Here is a 19,300-nt window from a genome sequence, read left to right on the forward strand (position 1 = left end):
AGCTACTCCATATCAGCGGAACTCACGAACTTCGAATATGGTCAGGTGATAGATGTCACATCTACATCTACATCTACATCCATACTCCGCAAGCCACCTGACGGTGTGTGGCGGAGGGTACCCTGAGTACCTCTATCGGTTCTCCCTTCTATTCCAGTCTCGTATTGTTCGTGGAAAGAAGGATTGTCGGTATGCTTCTGTGTGGGCTCTAATCTCTCTGATTTTATCCTCATGGTCTCTTCGCGAGATATACGTAGGAGGGAGCAATATACTGCTTGACTCTTCGGTGAAGGTATGTTCTCGAAACTTTAACAAAAGCCCGTTCCGAGCTACTGAGCGTCTCTCCTGCAGAGTCTTCCACTGGAGTTTATCTATCATCTCCATAACGCTTCCGCGATTACTAAATGTTCCTGTAACGAAGCGCGCTGCTCTCCGTTGGATCTTCTCTATCTCTTCTATCAACCCTATCTGGTACGGATCCCACACTGCTAAGCAGTTTTCAAGCAGTGGGCGAACAAGCGACCTGTAACCTACTTCCTTTGTTTTCGGATTGCATTTCCTTAGGATTCTTCCAATGAATCTCAGTCTGGCATCTGCTTTACCGACGATCAACTTTATATGTTCATTCCATTTTAAATCACTCCTAATGCGTACTCCCAGATAATTTATGGAATTAACTGCTTCCAGTTGCTGACCTGCTATTTTATAGCTAAATGATAAGGGATCTTTCTTTCTATGTATTCGCAGCACATTACACTTGTCTACATTGAGATTCAATTGCCATTCCCTGCACCATGCGTCAATTCGCTGCACATCCTCCTGCATTTCAGCACAATTTTCCATTGTTACAACCTCTCGATACACCACAGCATCATCGGCAAAAATCCTCAGTGAACTTCCGATGTCATCCACCAGGTCATTTATGTATATTGCAAATAGCAACGGTCCTATGACACTCCCCTGCGGCACACCTGAAATCACTCTTACTTCGGAAGACTTCTCTTCATTGAGAATGACATGCTGCGTTCTGTTATCTAGGAGCTCCTCAATCCAATCACACAAATGGTCTGATAGTCCATATGCTCTTACTTTGTTCATTAAACGACTGTGGGGAACTGTATCGAACGCCTTTCGGAAGTCAAGAAACACGGCATCTACCTGGGAACCCGTGTCTATGGCCCTCTGAATCTCGTGGACGAATAGCGCGAGCTGGGTTTCACACGACCGTCTTTTTCGAAACCCGTGCTGATTCCTACAGAGTAGATTTCTAGTCTCCAGAAAAGTCATTATACTCGAACATAATACGTGTTCCAAAATTCTAGAGATATAGGTCTATAGTTCTGCACATCTGTTCGACGTCCCTTCTTGAAACGGGGATAACCTGTGCCCTTTTCCAATCCTTTGGAACGCTACGCTCTTGTAGAGACCTACGGTACAGAGCTGCAAGAAGGGGGGCAAGTTCCTTCTCGTACTCTGTGTAAAATCGAACTGGTATCCCATCAGGTCCAGCGGCCACTCCTCTTTTGAGTGATTTTAATTGTTTCTCTATCCCTCTGTCGTCTATTTCGATATCTACCATTTTGTAATCTGTGCGACAATCTAGAGAAGGCACTACAGTGTAGTCTTCCTCTGTGAAACAACTTTGGAAAAAGACATTTTGTGTCATACGTCTGCACGCGAGATTTCCACTCTCCTAAACATCCCTAAGTCCAATGTTTTCGAACGCAAAGGGACGCGTCCAGCACAAAAGCGTACAGGTCGACCTCGTCTGTTGACTGACAGAGACCACGGACAGTTGAAGAGGGTCGTCCAGACAGTCACACAGGAATTCCAAACTGCACCAGGATCCACTGCAAGTACTATGACAGTTACGTCAGAGGTGGGAAAACTTGGAGTTCATGGTCGAGCGGCTGCTCACAAGCCACACATCACGCCGGTAAATGCCAAACGACGCCTCGCTCGGTGTGAGGAGCGTAAACATATGACGATTGATCAGTGGAAAAACGTTGTGTGGAGTAACGGATCACAGTACATAATCTGGCAATCTGATGGCAGGGAGTGGGTATGGCGAATGCCCGGTGAACATCATCTGTCAGAGTGTGTAGTGCCAACGGTAAAATTCGGAGGCGGTGGTGTTATGGTGTGATCGGGCTTTTCATGGCGGGAGGGGAGGCTTGCACCCCTTGTTGTTTTGCGTGGTACTCTCACAGCAAAAGCCTGCACTGATGATTTAAGCACCTCTTTGCTTCTCACTGTTGAAGAGCAACTCGGGGATGGCGACTGCACCTTTCACCACCATCGAGCACCTGTTCATAATGCGCGGTCTGTGGCGGAGTGGTTCACGACGGTAACATTCGTGCAATGGTCTAGCCTACACGGAGTCCTGACCTGAATCCTATACAACACCTCTGGGATGTTTTGGATCGCTGACGTCGTTCCAGGCCTCACCGATCGACGTCACTACCTTTCCTCAGCGCAGAACTCCGTGAAGAATGGGCTGCATTCCGCAAGAAACCTTCCAGCACCTGATTGAACGTATGCCTGCGAGACTGGAAGCTGTCATCAAGGCTAAGGGTGGGTCAACACCATTTTGAATTCCAGTATTAGCGATGGCTAGTGCCAAGAACTTGTAAGTCATTTTCAGCCAGGTATCTTGATACTTTTGATCACATAATCTAGTTAACCGCCTCTTAACAGCCAATCACACAGAGGTGCGAATTACCAATAGAAATGTCCATCACAGAAAAGTAACTCAGCGACTCAGAAACTATTTGATTAGAGCAGGCGGTTTCTTGCACTGGAAACGATGAGACAACTAGCTGTTAATTAAGTACTGGTCAAACAAAATGTAGAATGATAATGAGACTGCATGGTAGGCTAAAAATGACTGATGAAAACCAGTTAGCAGTTCATTACCATAGCACCAGCACTGGTGGTAGACATCCAAACAGTTGTCTGTACGTTGTCAGTTTGGATGCTCCATACTCAAGGGGCTGATTTCATGTATCAGGTTTTGACTTGCAATTGCAGACAAGTACATGTGATTTTGACCACTACCAGTATCCCCTGTTTTTCTGTTTCTTTTTTTTAATGAAGCATTACCACTATTGTTATTGAGCTTATAGAAAACAGGAGATTATACAAAAATGCAACTGATGAACAAAGAAAAGCTGAATACAGAAGACTAAGGAATTTAGTTAATAGAGAATCTAGGAAAGCAAAAGAAAATTTGAAACTTCCTGGCAGATTAAAACTGTGTGCCGGACCGAGACTAGAACTCGGGACCTTTGCCTTTCGCGGGCAAGTGCTCTACCAAGTCAGCTACCCAAGCACGACTCACGCCCCGTCCTCACAGCTTTACTTCTGCCAGTACCTCGTCTCCTACCTTCCAAACGTTACAGAAGCTCTTCTGCGAACCTTGCAGAACTAGCACTCCTGAAAGAAAGGATATTACGGAGACATGGCTTAGCCGCAGCCTGGGGGATGTTTCTGGAATGAAATTTTCACTCTGCAGAAATGTGCAGGGAAGTGGAAGAAAATATGCAAAACGGAAGAAACTGATTTAGCCTACAGAAAGGCAAATCAGTTTTTTAACAAACGTAAAACAACACTCTTAGGCACAATAGAAAATAAAGAGGGGAAATTGCTGTTTGGTGAAGACTTAGTGAAGAGATGGAAAGAATACATAGAGGTGTTGTACGCCGGAACACCTCTTTCCGAGGAAGTCATAGGAAGAGAAGAGCAAGAAGATGAAGGTGACAAGGGAGAAGCCATTCTGCAAGAAGAATTTTACAGAGCTCTAAAAGGACTACGAGACAACAAAGCAATGGGTATTGATGACATCCCTGCAGAACTAATAAAGAACCTTGGTGACAGCACGAAAGTGATGCTGCTTAAACGTATTAGGTCCATCTACAACACAGGAGAGATACCGACAGACTTCCACAAATGTATCATTGTTCCTATTGAAACGGAACTTGTTGTACCGTTCCAATGTTTTATTAAATTGCTAGCACGCAGAAATTATTTGCAAGAGTTTCTTCTGTTGCAGGTAATACCTCAGCTGGTGTCCAAAACGAGAGAATGGACTAAACAGTGTTATTTATTGAATTTTTTTATGTTGTGTCCCATGTTTCCCAGTTTGCTTTCATTTGTGCGACCTGGACTGTATAAATGAGTGAATGTGTGAACTAGCAGAAAGCTTTAGGCACAGATTGTAACACTGCACGAATGGTCGTCCTGGCTTAAGGTAGTACAAACCCCCCAAGCGTGAACAAGTTTAGCAGAGACCAAGTTTGCAGGTCAGGGCAAAGATGACACGTGGGCGCGCGTACTGGCTCTGTCAGGTTGACACGCCATCCACACCACGTTTGTAAGCGGAACTGTTAGGCGAATTCGCTTGGAAGAGCACTTGTTCCTGGGTCGTGGTGCGGGACAGACATGGAGACGCAGCTCCCGTCTTGGTAATGTTAACATAGGTATTAGATTGTCTCAAATCTGCTGTGTAATGAAGTCCAGATGTTGAAATCAGGTGCGAGATTAGTGCGAGATTACCACTGAACACCATAAGAGAATTGATTTTCTTAATTTACTCGAATTTCAGTAGACCTTGCGTCAGTGCCCTGTTCAGGCAACGCACCATGTGCCATAAGCTCACGGTCACGTTACTGCTCTGTGCTTAACGGAAATTCACTCATTCAATGTATTTTAATCTGCTCTTCCATTTACAGTAATATTTTTGGGGATTTTTATTTATTTTCCGTATGTTTTCTTTGTGAATTGGTTTCGCGCCACTTGGTCGGTTGGAGCAACCGCCGCATTGATATATTGTAGTTTCGGTCTGAAAATATATTGTACACGATGAATAATCATACGATAGTGAGCGAGGGTAAAATAGGGAAGGGATAATCGTGTGTGTCCATATTTTTCTGGGTTTCTGTTGGCTACTGAAACTTGACCATGTGAGTTGAACTGCGTTGCAGTGATGTTTCTTGTGCACCCCCATAACGATCTGATTTGTTGGCGATGTTGTGCGTTAAGTAAAATACACGTGCCACTAGGAAAAGTATCGGATTTTAATGCCCACTGATTTTACTACGTCCATCATAAAAAATAGGTGGCAGTGGGTACCCCAGGCGAATTATGGGTCATGAAAGCAAATAAAAGCTATATACTGCCTATTAAGCCCTGTATAGGTGCCTTCTGTAATGGTTAAAAAAAATGCTTTATCTGTTGCATTCCAATTTTTACCGGTTCATTAAAACCTTCCGCTAGAAATTATTAATACCCAGCAATAACTCGCAGGGGCCAGTAATTTCGTGGACCACACGAACTTAAGAAACTATTTACTACAGATGGTAGCTTGCAGGAGCGGTAGGACATGTCGAAGCGACGGTAATCTACCTACTTAGGTAGACTTTTACCACCACCAGTACTAGAAGGTTATGTTGCACGTGGCGACCCCGCCTGGATATCGAGTCACAGGTCCTTTTGATCAGTAATTAGGTTGCATTAAATTAACAAAATTGAATGAAATAGTAATTTTTTTCTTGTGTAGTGGAGCACAATTCTGCTTGTGCTGAATAGAGCGTTGCTTCTATCTATGTTGTGTTCTGCTGATTTTGTTGTGTCTTGGCCTATAGTTGAATTTACGGGTGTTTTGGTACATGAGATCGGTTAATTAGATATTTCTGGGTTATTTTGTTGTACGTTGTATAGTGTGTAGGGGACAGTGATTAAAACCGTAAACATAGGTAATGAGTCAGATTATTACTAGAGTGCGCGCGAAAAGCATAGCAGAGATGGATATGTTGCACGACGAAAACGGTGGTGTGTGCAGCACGCAGGGATTGCCGGCTGGTGCGGAGTACCAAACCGGGGTGAGCTGACCGCGGGCCACGGACAAAGTGGAGCCTCGTGCGTTCGTAACGGGACTCGGGCCCCAGGCAGGCAGTGCGGAGGCGGCCTTGGAAGCCACCAGCACGAGTGAGGGTGCGACTCAGGAATGTGCATCCGAGCCAACTTTCACAGCACAGGCTAGCGCGGGAGATACGGGCCACGAGAACCCACTGCTAGCAAGTGTTTTGCAATTCGTGAAGCAGCAAGCCGATGATCAGAAGAGGGTAAATAAGGCGTTAGAAGACTCAAATAAGACATTACTGGACTCAAACAATTATAATATAATTTGACCTTACAAATTAATAACTCAAATAAGGCATTACGCGAGGAACTAACAAGAAAATTAGACGAACAGATAGGCGCAATTAATAGCCGTTTTGACGAACAAGAACGCAAGCTAGGGCACCAACAGGAACGCCTAGAAGCGTTAGAAACCCGAGTCGAAACAGCCACTGCTGGAAACCAGGCACTGGCTGACTCCATGTTAAAGGGGATACAGTCTGTGCAAACCGAAGTCAGCGAGGCCACAAACAGACTCGAAAACCGGGTCACAGTGCTTGAAAGTGACCTGTCCCTGCGAGAAATAGTGCTTCCTTCCGAGTCGCAAGTTAGAGAATTATTAGAGAGCGTCTGCACGGAACAGAGAGAAGTGGTTGCTCGTATGAGCGAACAGATAGCCGCTCAGGGTGAGCAGCTAAAGGCGCAAGCAGACGAGACTGATAGGGTCATCAATCAGGTAGGCGTCCTGACGAGTGCGGTAGAGGAAATCGCGCTGAATAATGGAACGGACTCGGATAGGACACAGCCAGTACCTGTCGCGGAATCCGCAGAAATTCAGTCACTTCTGCAGTTTAAAAGGGTGCAGGCGGATATTAGCAAATGCAATCGGGACATGATAGCTGACCTGCATAATAAGCTGCAGGAAAATCAAAGCGCCAACGGCAGTAATTCTGTCAGTAATGCGGCTAGGGGAGCAGAAAGTTCCAGCAGTGAACGTAGACGCAGAGAAGAAGAGGAATACCGTGATTTTGAAGAGAGACTCGGTAATTTAAGGCGTAATCCGGAGCCGCCTACTCGGACGGCTGATCATGGTATGAATTTTGATACTGATGAGGAAGAATGCAGGAGACACTTTGTCTCAGTGCAATCTTATTTTCTTTTCCCCGACCCGATCCACGACGTAGCGCCCTCGATGTGGCTCAATCAGTTTGAACACTCGCTCTGCCTCGCTCCTGGGGAGATGTGCTAAGAATAAAATTCGCGCGCAGTCACCTGAGAGGTGAAGCGGCTACCCCGATTACAAATAATACTTAAGGACTGTCGAACGTACGAGGACTTTAAGGCGGCTTTCCTCAGCGAGTTCTGGTCTCGGAGCATGCAAGAGCGGGTGAAATTGGGCAACTTAACGCGAGAGAACTACGTAGACAGTACGTTCAGACACCCGGTAGAGTACTACAAAGACATGGTCAAGAGCAATCACTTCCTTGATGCACTGTATGATCCTAAGATACTCAATAGTATCTGTCTTACTAAACTCCCGCGCAAACTGCGTAAAGAAATTACAATTGCGGGAACAGGCATGGACGAAGTTAGTGGCTTTCAGAACCTGCTGCAAGAGTTGGGTACTGAAAGAAATATAAGTGAGCAGCAAAACGCCGTTAGGTTTGAAGGAAAGCGCGACGTGAATGTCGGGCGAAGGCGCAACCAGAGTTGGAGAGTTTTCCGGTAATAATAATCACGGTCGTGGACATGACAGGCGTGGGCGTGCCTCTTGGAGCCCGCGACAACGCAGCAGAGGCTGGGGACGCCCTAGGGAAGAGCGGTTCCGTCCTAACGAGCAGAATTCGTGGCACGCAGCAGGCGGGAGGTCAGAGGAGCCACGTAATTCCCGCGGTGGTACGGAACGCGAAAACAGGGGATCAATATCTGGCAGACTTCCAAGGAATCCTGAACGAAATTCCATACGGGACGATGAAGCTCAGTCCTGCACTGGTCCTGAAGAATCAGGCACCTCCCAACAGAATTAGGGAACTGGTAGATTGGCCACCAGAAAGGCGGCAACAACACAGGGTAGTGGTAGAGTTAGCAATTGCAAATATCAGGAAGGAGGCGTTAAGTAGAAAAAGGCAACAAAGGGGACGCATTAGATAATTAGTACTGGAAATTGGTGATAAGGTTCTCGTGAGGACTCATAGATTATCCAAAAGACACCGGCATATTAGCAGTAAGTTTTTCAACGTGTATTCAGGACCCTTTAGGGTGAGACGTGTCGCACATCAGAACGCCAGTGAAATCGAAACTGTCTGGTCTCGTAAGCCAAGAGGCTTGCACCACATATCCAACGTCAAAAAATGGATAGAGTAAGAACAAGGGACAGGAGGGTCATCCTGTACAGGCAACCATTTAGTTTAGTGTAATCGTAGTACTCCACAATATCTTAGGCAATGGATTTGGTACTCTTCTTGCTCTTTTTGCCTGGTCATAAGCTAGAAGCTAAGTGGATAAAACGAGTGTCGAAGGAAGATATTCGTACGCTATGGTGGTGATTTGCTCTGGAGAAGCGAGGATCACTCGTAAGGGAAACGAGAAGTAGTTACGCTGGGAAAGGTAGACCTTTGCAAAGTATATTGATGGGGAAACGCGCCATAGATGCCATAGATGCGCCAAGGTAGCGACGGGACCAGTTGTCGGTTGCAAAAGGCACCGAATTTTTGTGTGGTTGTGGTATTTGTGTTTTAGTGTTGTGCAGAGACGCAGCGCTATAAAGTGTTACAGACTTACGCGGTGGTGACTTTGAGAGACCCCGAGAGCGAGCTGAACTTGGTAAGGAGTATGTGACACACCGTAGCAAGGATAATCAGACGGAGGCAAGTTAAGGTTCCTGGAGGTAAACCATCCAGAGGAATGAAGGCACGACTGAATGACGAGGAAGCCCCAGAGAGGTAACAGGAAGGAGTACCGACTGCAGCCACGAATGAGATCTTGACGTAAGATGATGACACTCTAGAAACGAGATGTAAAGTGTGCCCTTAGATTTATAACTATTAGTATGTGGTATGCGGTTTCTGTGCTTGAATGTTTGTTCCCAGGGAATAAACAGCACTGAAAGGGACGAGATGCTGATTAGAATGGCCTCAGATGAAATTGCGAGTAAAGAGGACTGATGTGATGACCCAAAGTTGTTGGTGTAATGTTCTGTGAGTCTTTTCCAAGTAAAAAAACAGCCGTAACTTGTTCTTGGCGGACTGAACTTGACAAAACGGAGAGGAAACATCTGAGTCGGGTAAAGCATGAAACTGGAATGAGAGGTAATAACTCCAGGTGGTATCGTTCCAATGAACTTCTATTCTGTGTTTTTCTTGTGATGTGTAACTAGCTACTCAGTGTTTGATGGTGCGCTAAACTGGTCATACCTAATGAATGAGCAGTTACGTCGCCTGTGTTGGCTTTGCCTGCGTGTTAAAGGAACAAAAAAAAAAACGTTGGGATAATGCTTCTAGCTATCTGTCAGTACTGCTAACGATCTCTCATAATAGTAGATTAGAAAAATTTGATGGTGAAAGCAATATCTAAAACGTTGTGGTGTGACATATAAATGTCTGCAGTAATACTCGAGTAGTTTGAAAATGCGAGCATGCAAGAAGGAAGGAAGATAGAGAGGTAGATCGTGGTGGTGGTGTAGTGGTTTACGCAACAATCCCCAAAACCCAAGATACCTGCCCTACTCCACAATCGAGACAGAAGGGTTGCTCCTTTATGGGCACTCAAATATGATTGGTATCTAAGGAAGCAGCCATAAGAATTTAACAGTTGTCAGAGAGAAGTAAATCACCTGTAGCCAAAAAATAGGCTAGCAATTTTTATAAAACGTCTTCCGCACAGTAACGCCTTTTGGAGACGTATTTTTTTCCTGTGTTGTAATTATTATTCACGAATCGAGAAACCTGTATTTGAACTCAGTTACTGTAAATTGCCAAACAGATAAGCGTAAGATTTCAGAGAGGCCTGTGTATAAACAAAATGTAATATGTAGGGGTTAAGAATTACTTTGTATTAGTAAGTATTTGTCATCCATTGTAAAGTCCTGGTGAAACCTGTAAATAATTAAGATTTGTGTACTGTAGGTTAATTGAGAAATGTACTTGGTGTACTCAAGTGAGGAGATGATGACCACTAACAATTAACAGAATGACGATTGTTGTGTCTGAATGTTGCAAGGCGATGGCGAGGAAAGGGCGGCTTACCGAGTCCAGGTGGCAAGGACACGGGAGAACCTGCCCCGGTGCTGCAGCCGAGCGCGGAAGGGCGCGCACGCACGGGCCAGGCGGTATGAATGGAGCCTTGCACACCCCTCCCCCCCACCCCACCCCCCGCGGCAGAGCCGGGGCGTGGCTAGCCGTCCACGGCGGCCCTGTGCTGACGCACCACTCTCAGCTGCTTGGCACGCGCCGGCGGCCTCGGGCGGCTACCTGCAGGTATTCACGGCCACGCGGAGCGGCTCAGCCTTTTAACCACTAAAGAGGCCCTGATGTTATCGCTCCGGCGCATCTTGTCAGGGGGCGACTCGCATGCCGTTACGACTGGATGCAAGAGGCGGCGGTCGTAATAACTTTAGCACAAGCCATTAGCGTGACCGAACTTGTCAGGTGAAGTAGGTTGCTGTTCGGTTTGTTTCCAGAGCTAAGAGATGATGGGGTACAGACTGAAGGCTCCCAGTCTCATAGGTAACCCCTGTAGTGACTATGGACACGGAAATGAGGGAGAACCCGTTAAAGACTGGCAATATAAAGACAGCATATTTCGGACTTAGAGATAGGGCATAAACTCGCCGATATTTAATTAGATCCTGATGAACTACACTAGCAGTTTTACTGATCCATGATAGGTTTCGGACTCGAAGAGGACATAACCTCGCCGATATTTGACTAAGTAGATGATATCACGATGAACTTCACTAGCACTTTTCGTGATCCATGATAGGTTTTGACGTAAAGAGGACTTGGACCCTCCGTTATTTAATGAAGAAAAGTGTGTCGTGATGAACTTCACTTGCATTTTCAGTGATCCATGACGTTGAGGTGTAGACACCGCCAGCAGTGCCTGCTGTGAGAGCTACGAACTGTTCGCCACCGAAAGTTAAGGCAATAAGACTAGTAAACCTGCCACGCAATAATTTAGCGGTTGAATGAGGACAGTAGGAAAACTTCAAGCCATAAAGGGACACAAACGTTCAGAACGATTGTATGACAGGTGATTTAAGTGGGCTTACGGGAACTGCTTTACCTTTAGTCCAGCCCATTCCACTAGTCATGGTGCTTGCAGGACAACAAAGGCAACCGCTTTAACAGTGTGTTCACTGCCAACGGACCTCTAGCTTGCCATCAGAATTTCGCAGAAGACAATTGATCTGGGCGCAATAAAACTTAAGGAGACAGCATGTGAGGCATGAGAGACGGCAGAGTGTAATAGGCTACCCCCCAAAAGTTACTTTGGAAGAAAGCCCTCCCCGACAACAACCCTAGATTGTGTGCGTGTGACTTAACAGTGCCGCGCTGACTACTGAAGTGTAGGAAGTGCCAGTGATAACCGACCTAACCAGAGAGCTAGCCCCTTCTTTCAAGTGTTTCTGTATCATGCCACTCAAGAGAGAATCTTGTATCTTATTCATGTAAATATGTTGAGTATGATGTATAAAGTGTTACTTGTCCTAGGTTAGTCGTGTCATTGGTTTATCCTTCTTTGATGACTTCATAGCAGATTCTGAGCAGAGAGGAAAAGGAGAGGACCATTGGCTTTAACATAAAGTATTATCTCTAAAGTTATAAGTATAGTAAGGTGCATGTCGTTAGTCTGTCATCTACCAGCCTGAAACTGGGGATGTAAGATGGGGTAAATTTTCTGACCCAAAGCAAGATGTACGCCCAATGAGTTAATCATAACCTAGGCCGACAATGTTTCTCTCAATCCTGTCTGGCCAGAATTAAGTGTGTGTCATGACAAGGCGGCCATAAGCCTCGGTGTAGCAGAGATAAGATACTTGATTTTAACTGGACCTAAGACATGTGTCAAGGGATATTGTTTTGTGAGCTATTTGTGCCTATATAATTGTTCATGACATTGCTTTCATGGCCCACGTAGCTTTATTGCAATCAATAATGAGAATGCTTTATTAAGGGTTTAGTGATAGGCTAGCACACTCAATAACTAATGAAACTTAAATTAGAGTTTTTACTAGAGTTTCTGATAAGATGAATAATAGAAAAAGGTTTGTAGCCCCTGAAGGCGATATATTTTTATTAAGCGATTGTTTATTCATTTTTGATGTGTTGTTAAACAGTAACTGCCACCCTTGCTATAATTGTTTCATCTCACAGTGTCTTGACATAACTAAGAGTGTTTCCATTATGTGTATTTATTTGTCTTTGTAATTACGTGAATATTTCTCATTTTAATATTTTGAACAGTACTTCTGTGATGCCTATTGAGAACCACTAACTGCCCCCCTTGTTATGAGTGTTCCAATTCACAGTGTGTTAAAACAATTAAGTGTGTTTCCATAATGTGTACCCATCTGTATTGTACAATTGTGATTAATTACTTAAGGTGATATCGTTTCTAGAACCTTCAAGGATGCTCTGAATATTTGTTGCAATAATTCATTGTGTTTGCATAATGTGTACCCATCTGTATTTTATAATTGAGATTAATTACCTGAGATGATGTCACTTATAGAACATTCACAATGCTGAGATTATTTGTTGCAATTGTCACTGCGTCAATGATATTATTTTGTGCGATCTTGGCAGACTAACTGTCCAGTGTTGTACTTTGAACAGTGGCTAGCGTAGCATGTTAAAAATATATGTATATAAAACGGATTGGTGCAGCGTGGAGGTTAGGGTCTTCTCCCCGTGGCACCAATTGAAAAATGTTCTTGACTGTCGTTCCATCGCAAAGCCAGCCCGAAGTCCATTTTCTTCGAAGATACCAGAGTGTGATGAAACGGAACTTGTTGTACCGTTCCAATGTTTTATTCAATTGCTAGCACGCAGAAATTATTTGCAAGAGTTTCTTCTCTTGCAGGTAATACCTCAGCTGGTGTCCAAAAGGAGAGAATGGACTAAACAGTGTTATTTATTGAATTTTTTTATGTTGTGTCCCACGTCTCCCATTTTCCTTTCATTTGTGCAGCCTGGACGGTATAAATGAGTGAATGTGTGAACTAGCAGAAAGCTTTAGGCACAGATTGTAACACTGCACGAATGGTCGTTCTGGTGTAGGATAATACCAACCCCCCCAAGTGCGAACAAGTTTAGCAGAGACCAAGTTTGGAGGTCAGGGCAAAGATGACACGTAGGCGCGCGAATTGGCTCTGTCAGGTTGGCGTGCCCCCCCCCCCCCCCCCCCCCACGTTTGTAAGCGGAACTGTTAGGCGAATTCGGTTGGAAGAGCACTTGTTCCTGGGTCGTGGTGCGGGACAGACATAGAGACGCAGCTCCCGTTTTGGTAATGTTAACATAGGTATTAGATTGTCTCAAATCTGCTCTGTAATGAAGTCCAGATGTTGAAATCAGGTGCGAGATTACCACTGAACACCAAAGGGAATTGATTTTCTTAATTTACTCGAATTTCAGTAGACCTTGCGTCAGTGCCTTGTTCAGGCAACGCACATTGTGCCTTAAGCTCACGGTCACGTTACTGCTCTGTGCTTAACGGAAATTCACTCATTCAATGTATTTTAATCTGCTCTTCCATTTACAGTAATGTTTTGGGGATTTTTATTTATTTTCCATATGTTTTCTTTGTGAATTTGCTTTCGCGCCACGTGGTCGGTTGGAGCAACCGCCGCATTGATAAATTGTAGTTTCGGTGTGAAAATATATTGTACACGATGAATAATCATACGATAGTGAGCGAGGGTAAAATAGGGAAGGGATAATCGTGTGTGTCCATATTTTTCTGGGCTCTGTTGCCTACTGAAACTTGGCCATGTGGGTTGAACAGCATTGCAGTGATGTTTCTTGTGCACCCCCATAGCGATCTGATTTGTTGGCGATGTTATGCGTTAAGTAAAATACTCGTGCCACTAGGAAAAGTATCGGATTTTAATGCCCACTGATTTTACTACGTCCATCATAAAAAATAGGTGGCAGTGAGCACCCCAGTCGAATTCTGGGTCATGAAAGCAAATAAAAGCTGTATACTGCCTATTAAGCCCTGTATAGGTGCCTTCTGTAATGGTTTAAAAAAATGCGTTATCCGTTGCGTTCCAATTTTTACCGGTTCATTAAAACCTTCCGCTAGAAATTATTAATACCCAGCAATAACTCGCAGGGGCCAGTAATTTCGTGGTCCACACGAATTTAAGAAACCATTTACTGCAGACGGTAGCTTGCAGGAGCGGTTGGACAGGTCATAGCGACGGTAACCCACCTACTTAGGTAGACTTTTACCACCACCAGTACTGGATGGTTACGTTGCACTATACCAAAGCAGACAGTAGCTACAAAATGTGAGCAGTACCGAACTGTAAGTCTAATATCACATGCATAAAAAATTCTCATAAAATTAGTTCTGAAGAGAATTGAAGAGAAGGTGGAGGATATGCTGAGTGAAGATCAGTTTGGTCCAGAAGGGGATTGGGAACAAGAGAGGTGATTCTGGCACTAAGACTCGTTATCGAAAGGCAATGACAGAAAAATAAACCAACTTGTATTGCCTCTGTAGACCTGGAAAAGGCATTTGTTAACGTTATCTGGCAAGAGATGTTCAGAGTACTGAGGAAAAGTGGAATAAAGTACAAAGACATCCGTGTGATACTCAGTTTCTATAAGAATGAGGTGGCAGAGATTAGGGACTGTCACCAGGAACAAGAAGCAAATATTAGAAAAGGGGTAAGACAAGGGTGTGCTCTCTCTCCTCTTATATTCAATGCTTGCGCCTAGGAAACTATAGACCAAGTTCGAGAAACTACTAAGGTGGGTATGAAAATTAGTGGGATGAAGATAGACATGGTACGTTATGCAAATGATATTGCTATAGTCACCGAGACAAAAGAAGATCTATGGGAAGTCCTCAGAACAATGGAAAAAATTCTATGCAATCAGTGTGGAATGAGAATAAACAAGAAAAAGACCAAAGTGATGGCATGCAGTAAGGGGCAGAATATGAACGTCTGAGAATGAGAATTGGAAGAGAGGAACTGGAAGTCATAGAGGAATTTACTTACCTGGGAAGCAAAATCACAAGGGATTGTAGAAGCTGGAAAGAAATTGCGACCAGAATACAAAAGGCCAAAATTCCATTTAACTGGCGGAGGAACTTACTCACCAGCAACAACATCAGTCTGAAAATGAGGAAACGTATCATGAAAGCTTTCGTTTGGAGTGTGGCCCTATAAGGGTGTGAAACTTAGACAATTGGAAGAGAAGAGAGAAGAAGGCTAGAGGCCCTGGAGATGTGGTGCTATAGAAAGACGATGAAGATCAGCTGGAGAGACAAAAAGTAACGAATGAAGAGGTGCTTAGAAGAGTACAGGAAACCAGATGTCTGTGGAGGCACATCTAAACAAGAAGAGACAAACTTTTAGGGCACGTCCTACGACACAACAAAATGATTGGAACAATAGCAGAAGGAGCTACTGAGGGAAGCAATCGGCGGGGGTGACCAAGGATATCACACATGCAACACATCATGAATGACGTTGGATGTAACACATACGTGGAAACGAAGACAAAGGCAGACAGAAGAGAGGAATGGCGCTCCGCTGCAAACCAACCTCAGGGTTGAACACTGAAAGAAAAGAAGACCAGTGTTAGAAGTCCGGGTGGGACAGTGGGTCCGTGTGATCCTGTGCACACCACAGATGAGGGCAAAGCTGCACCGACTCCACCAGGGCCACACCTACGAAAGAAGTGTGGTTGCGAAAAGCATTACTTGGCTATTGGCCACTGCACAGTCGTTAAAAACTCTCTTCGTCTACATCTCCATTCCATACTAAAGATGAAAATGCATTTGACGTAATTGTCAGAACATAGTTACACTTTGAGTATGCGAGCTGGATGGAAACACGGTAAGTTAGTTTGGCTGTACAGACTCGCTTCCAAGTGATACAGTGCCATTAATATCCGCAGGTGCATATAATATTTAGAGAAAAAGAAACTGTTTGGCTGGTGGATATTGGGTTTATTAGCTGGAACATCTTTCTTTCCATAATAAGAAAAGGAGTTTGTTATTAATTCCCTTTGTTTAGTAAAGAATTTGCAGAATGTTTACTCCTCACCGTATGATGAAGCCGTAGTATATGCGGAAATGTTCTCCTTGTGTGACTGTAGAGTTATACAGTGTGACTTAGACAGAGTTTCTGTTTTGTCTGGATGAATGGCCGTTTCTCTAAACGTAGGTTCAAAATGGTTCAAATGGCACTGAGCACTATGGGACTCAACTGCTGAGGTCATTAGTCCCCTAGAACTTAGAACTAGTTAAACCTAACTAACATAAGGACATCACAAACATCCATGCCCGAGGCAGGATTCGAACCTGCGACCGTAGCGGTCCTGTGGTTCCAGACTGCAGCGCCTTTAACCGCACGGCCACTTCGGCCGGCCAATCTAAACGTAGGAAAATGTAAATTAATGCAGATAAGTAGGAAGAAAAATCCTGTAATGTTTGAGCACAGTGACAGTGCTGTGCTACTTGACAAATTCACATCGGTTAAATATCTACTCATAACATTGCAAAGTGATATGAAATCTAATGAGCACATTAAAACAGCAGTAAGGAAGGTGGATTTTCAGCTACAGTTTACTGGAAAAGTTTTAGGAATGTGTAGCTCACCTACAAAAGGAGACCACATACACAACACTAAGGCAACCCTATTCTTGAGTACCCTTAGAGTATTTGGCATCCTCAGAAAGTAATATTAAAGAAAGACATTGAAGCAATACAGAAGCACTCTGCTAGATCTGTTACCAGTAGATTTGACCATCGTGAGACTGCTACTGAGACGCTACATAAACTCAAATGGGAATCCCTAAAGGGAAGACGACACACTTCCCATGAAATAGCTACAGCCGCCTGTAGAAAAATCTACAGCGACCAACATATATTTTGCATAACTATCACAAACACCAGATAAATTAGAGCTCTTGCGGAGGCATGTAAGCAATATTTTTTTCCCTCGCTTAGAGTGGAATAGAAAAGGAAATCGTTGGTAGTGGTACATGGTATCCTCCACAATACAACATACAGTGGCTTGCTGACTTATGTACATAGATGTAGATGTAACACAGAGTTTTCGGAACAGTATCAGAATGAACATATTGTCTTGTTGGGACACTGTAGTGAAGTTGTCACTTGCCAATGGTGAACTGCCATGTTTCATTATTTACATGAGTGCTATGAGGAATAAATACAAAATCAAATAGGGGTAATGCAGGAGTAGGTTTAATAATGAATAAAGAATAGGAGTTCGGGTAAGCTACAACATAGCCGGCCGCTGTGGTCTAGCGGTTCTAGGCGCCCAGTCCGGAACCGCGCGACTGCTACGTCGCAGGTTCGAATCCTGCCTCGGGCATGGATGTGTGTGATGTCCTTAGGTTAGTTAGGTTTAAGTAGTTCTAAGTTCTAGGGGACTGATGACCACAGTAGTTAAGTCCCATAGTGCTCAGAGCCATTTGAACCATTTGAAGCTACAACAAACAACATAGTGAACGCATTATTGTGTCCAAGATAGACACGAAGCCCATGCCTATGACAATAGTACAAGTCTATATGCCAACTAGCTCTGCAGATGACGAAGAAATTGAAGAAATGTATGATGAGATAAAAGAAATTATTCAGATAGTGAAAGGAGACGAAAATTTAATAGTCATGGGGGACTGGAATTCGATAGTAGGAAAAGGAAGAGAAGGAAACATAGTAGGTGAATATGGATTGGGGGTAAGAAATGAAAGAGGAACCTGCCTGGTAGAATTTTGCACAGAGCACAACTTCATTATAGCTAACACTTGGTTCAAGAATCATAAAAGAGGGTTGTATACATGGAAGAAGCCTGGAGATACTGACAGGTTTCAGATAGATTATATAATGGTAAGACAGATATTTAGGAACCAGGTTTTAAATTGTAACACATTTGCAGGGGAGATGTGGACTCTGACCACAATCTATTGGTTATGAACTGTAGATTAAAACTGAAGAAACTGCAAAAAGGTGGGAATTTAAGGAGATGGGACCTGGATAAACAGGAAGTGCAAAATGGCTAAGCAGGGATGGCTAGAGGACAAATGTAAGGATTTAGAGGCTTATCTCACTAGGGATAAGATAGATACTGCCTACAGGAAAATTAAAGAGACCTTTGGAGAAAAGAGCTCAGATGGAAACCCAGTTCTAAGCAAAGAAGGGAAAACAGAAAGGTGGAAGGCGTATATAGAGGGACTATACAAGGGCGATGTACTTGAGGGCAATCTTATAGAAAGGGAAGACGATGTAGATGAAGATGAAATGGGAGATATGATACTGCAGGAAGAGTTTGATAGAGCACTGAAAGACCTAAGTCGAAACAAAGACCCGGGAGTAGACAACATTCCATTAGAACTACTCACGGCCTTGGGAGAGCCAGTCCTCACAAAACTTTGCCATATGATGAGCAAAAAGTATGAGACAGGCGAAATACCCTCAAACTTCAAGTATAATATAATAATTCCAATCCAAAAGAAAGCAGGCGTTGACAGATGCGAAAATTACCGAACTATCAGCTTAATAAGTCACATCTGCAAAATACTAACGCGAATTCTTTGCAGACGAATGGAAAAGCTGGTAGATGCCGAGCTCGCGGAAGATCAGTTTGGATTCCGTAGAAATATGGGAACACCTGAGGCAATACTGACCCTACGACTTATCTTAGAAGGTAGATTAAGAAAAGGTAAACCTACGTTTCTAGCATTTGTAGACTTGGAGAAAGCTTTTGACAATGTTGACTGGAATACTCTCTTTCAAGTTCTGAAGGTGGCAGGGGTAAAATACAGGGAGCGAAAGGCTATTTACAATTTGTACAGAAACCAGAAGCCAGTTATAAGAGTCAAGGGACATGAAAGGGAAGCAGTGGTTGGGAAGGGAGTGAGATAGGGTTGTAGCCCCTCCCCAATGTTATTCAATCTGTATATTGAGCAAGCATTAAAGGAAACAAGGAAAATTCGGAGTAGGTATTAAAATCCATGGAGAAGAAATAACAACTTTAAGGTTCGCCGATGACATTGTAATTCTGTCAGAGACAGCAAAGGACTTGGAAGAGCAGTTGAACGGAAGGGACAGTGTCTTGAAGGGACGATATAAGATGAACATCAACTAAAGCAAAACGAGGATAATGGAATGTAGTCGAATTATGTCGGGTGATGCTGAGGGA

The 19,300-nt window shown here is 44.0% G+C and overlaps 1 protein-coding gene across 3 annotated transcripts in view; it reads right to left on the reverse strand.

Annotated features, from left to right (window-relative positions):
• Nucleotides 1-19,300, reverse strand: part of LOC126426866 (speckle-type POZ protein-like) — a 299,470-nt gene that overhangs the window by 76,646 nt on the left and 203,524 nt on the right. The window lies entirely within an intron of this gene.

The sequence above is a fragment of the Schistocerca serialis genome, chromosome 11 (genome assembly GCF_023864345.2).
Source record: "Schistocerca serialis cubense isolate TAMUIC-IGC-003099 chromosome 11, iqSchSeri2.2, whole genome shotgun sequence".
Taxonomy (NCBI): Eukaryota; Metazoa; Arthropoda; class Insecta; order Orthoptera; family Acrididae; genus Schistocerca; species Schistocerca serialis.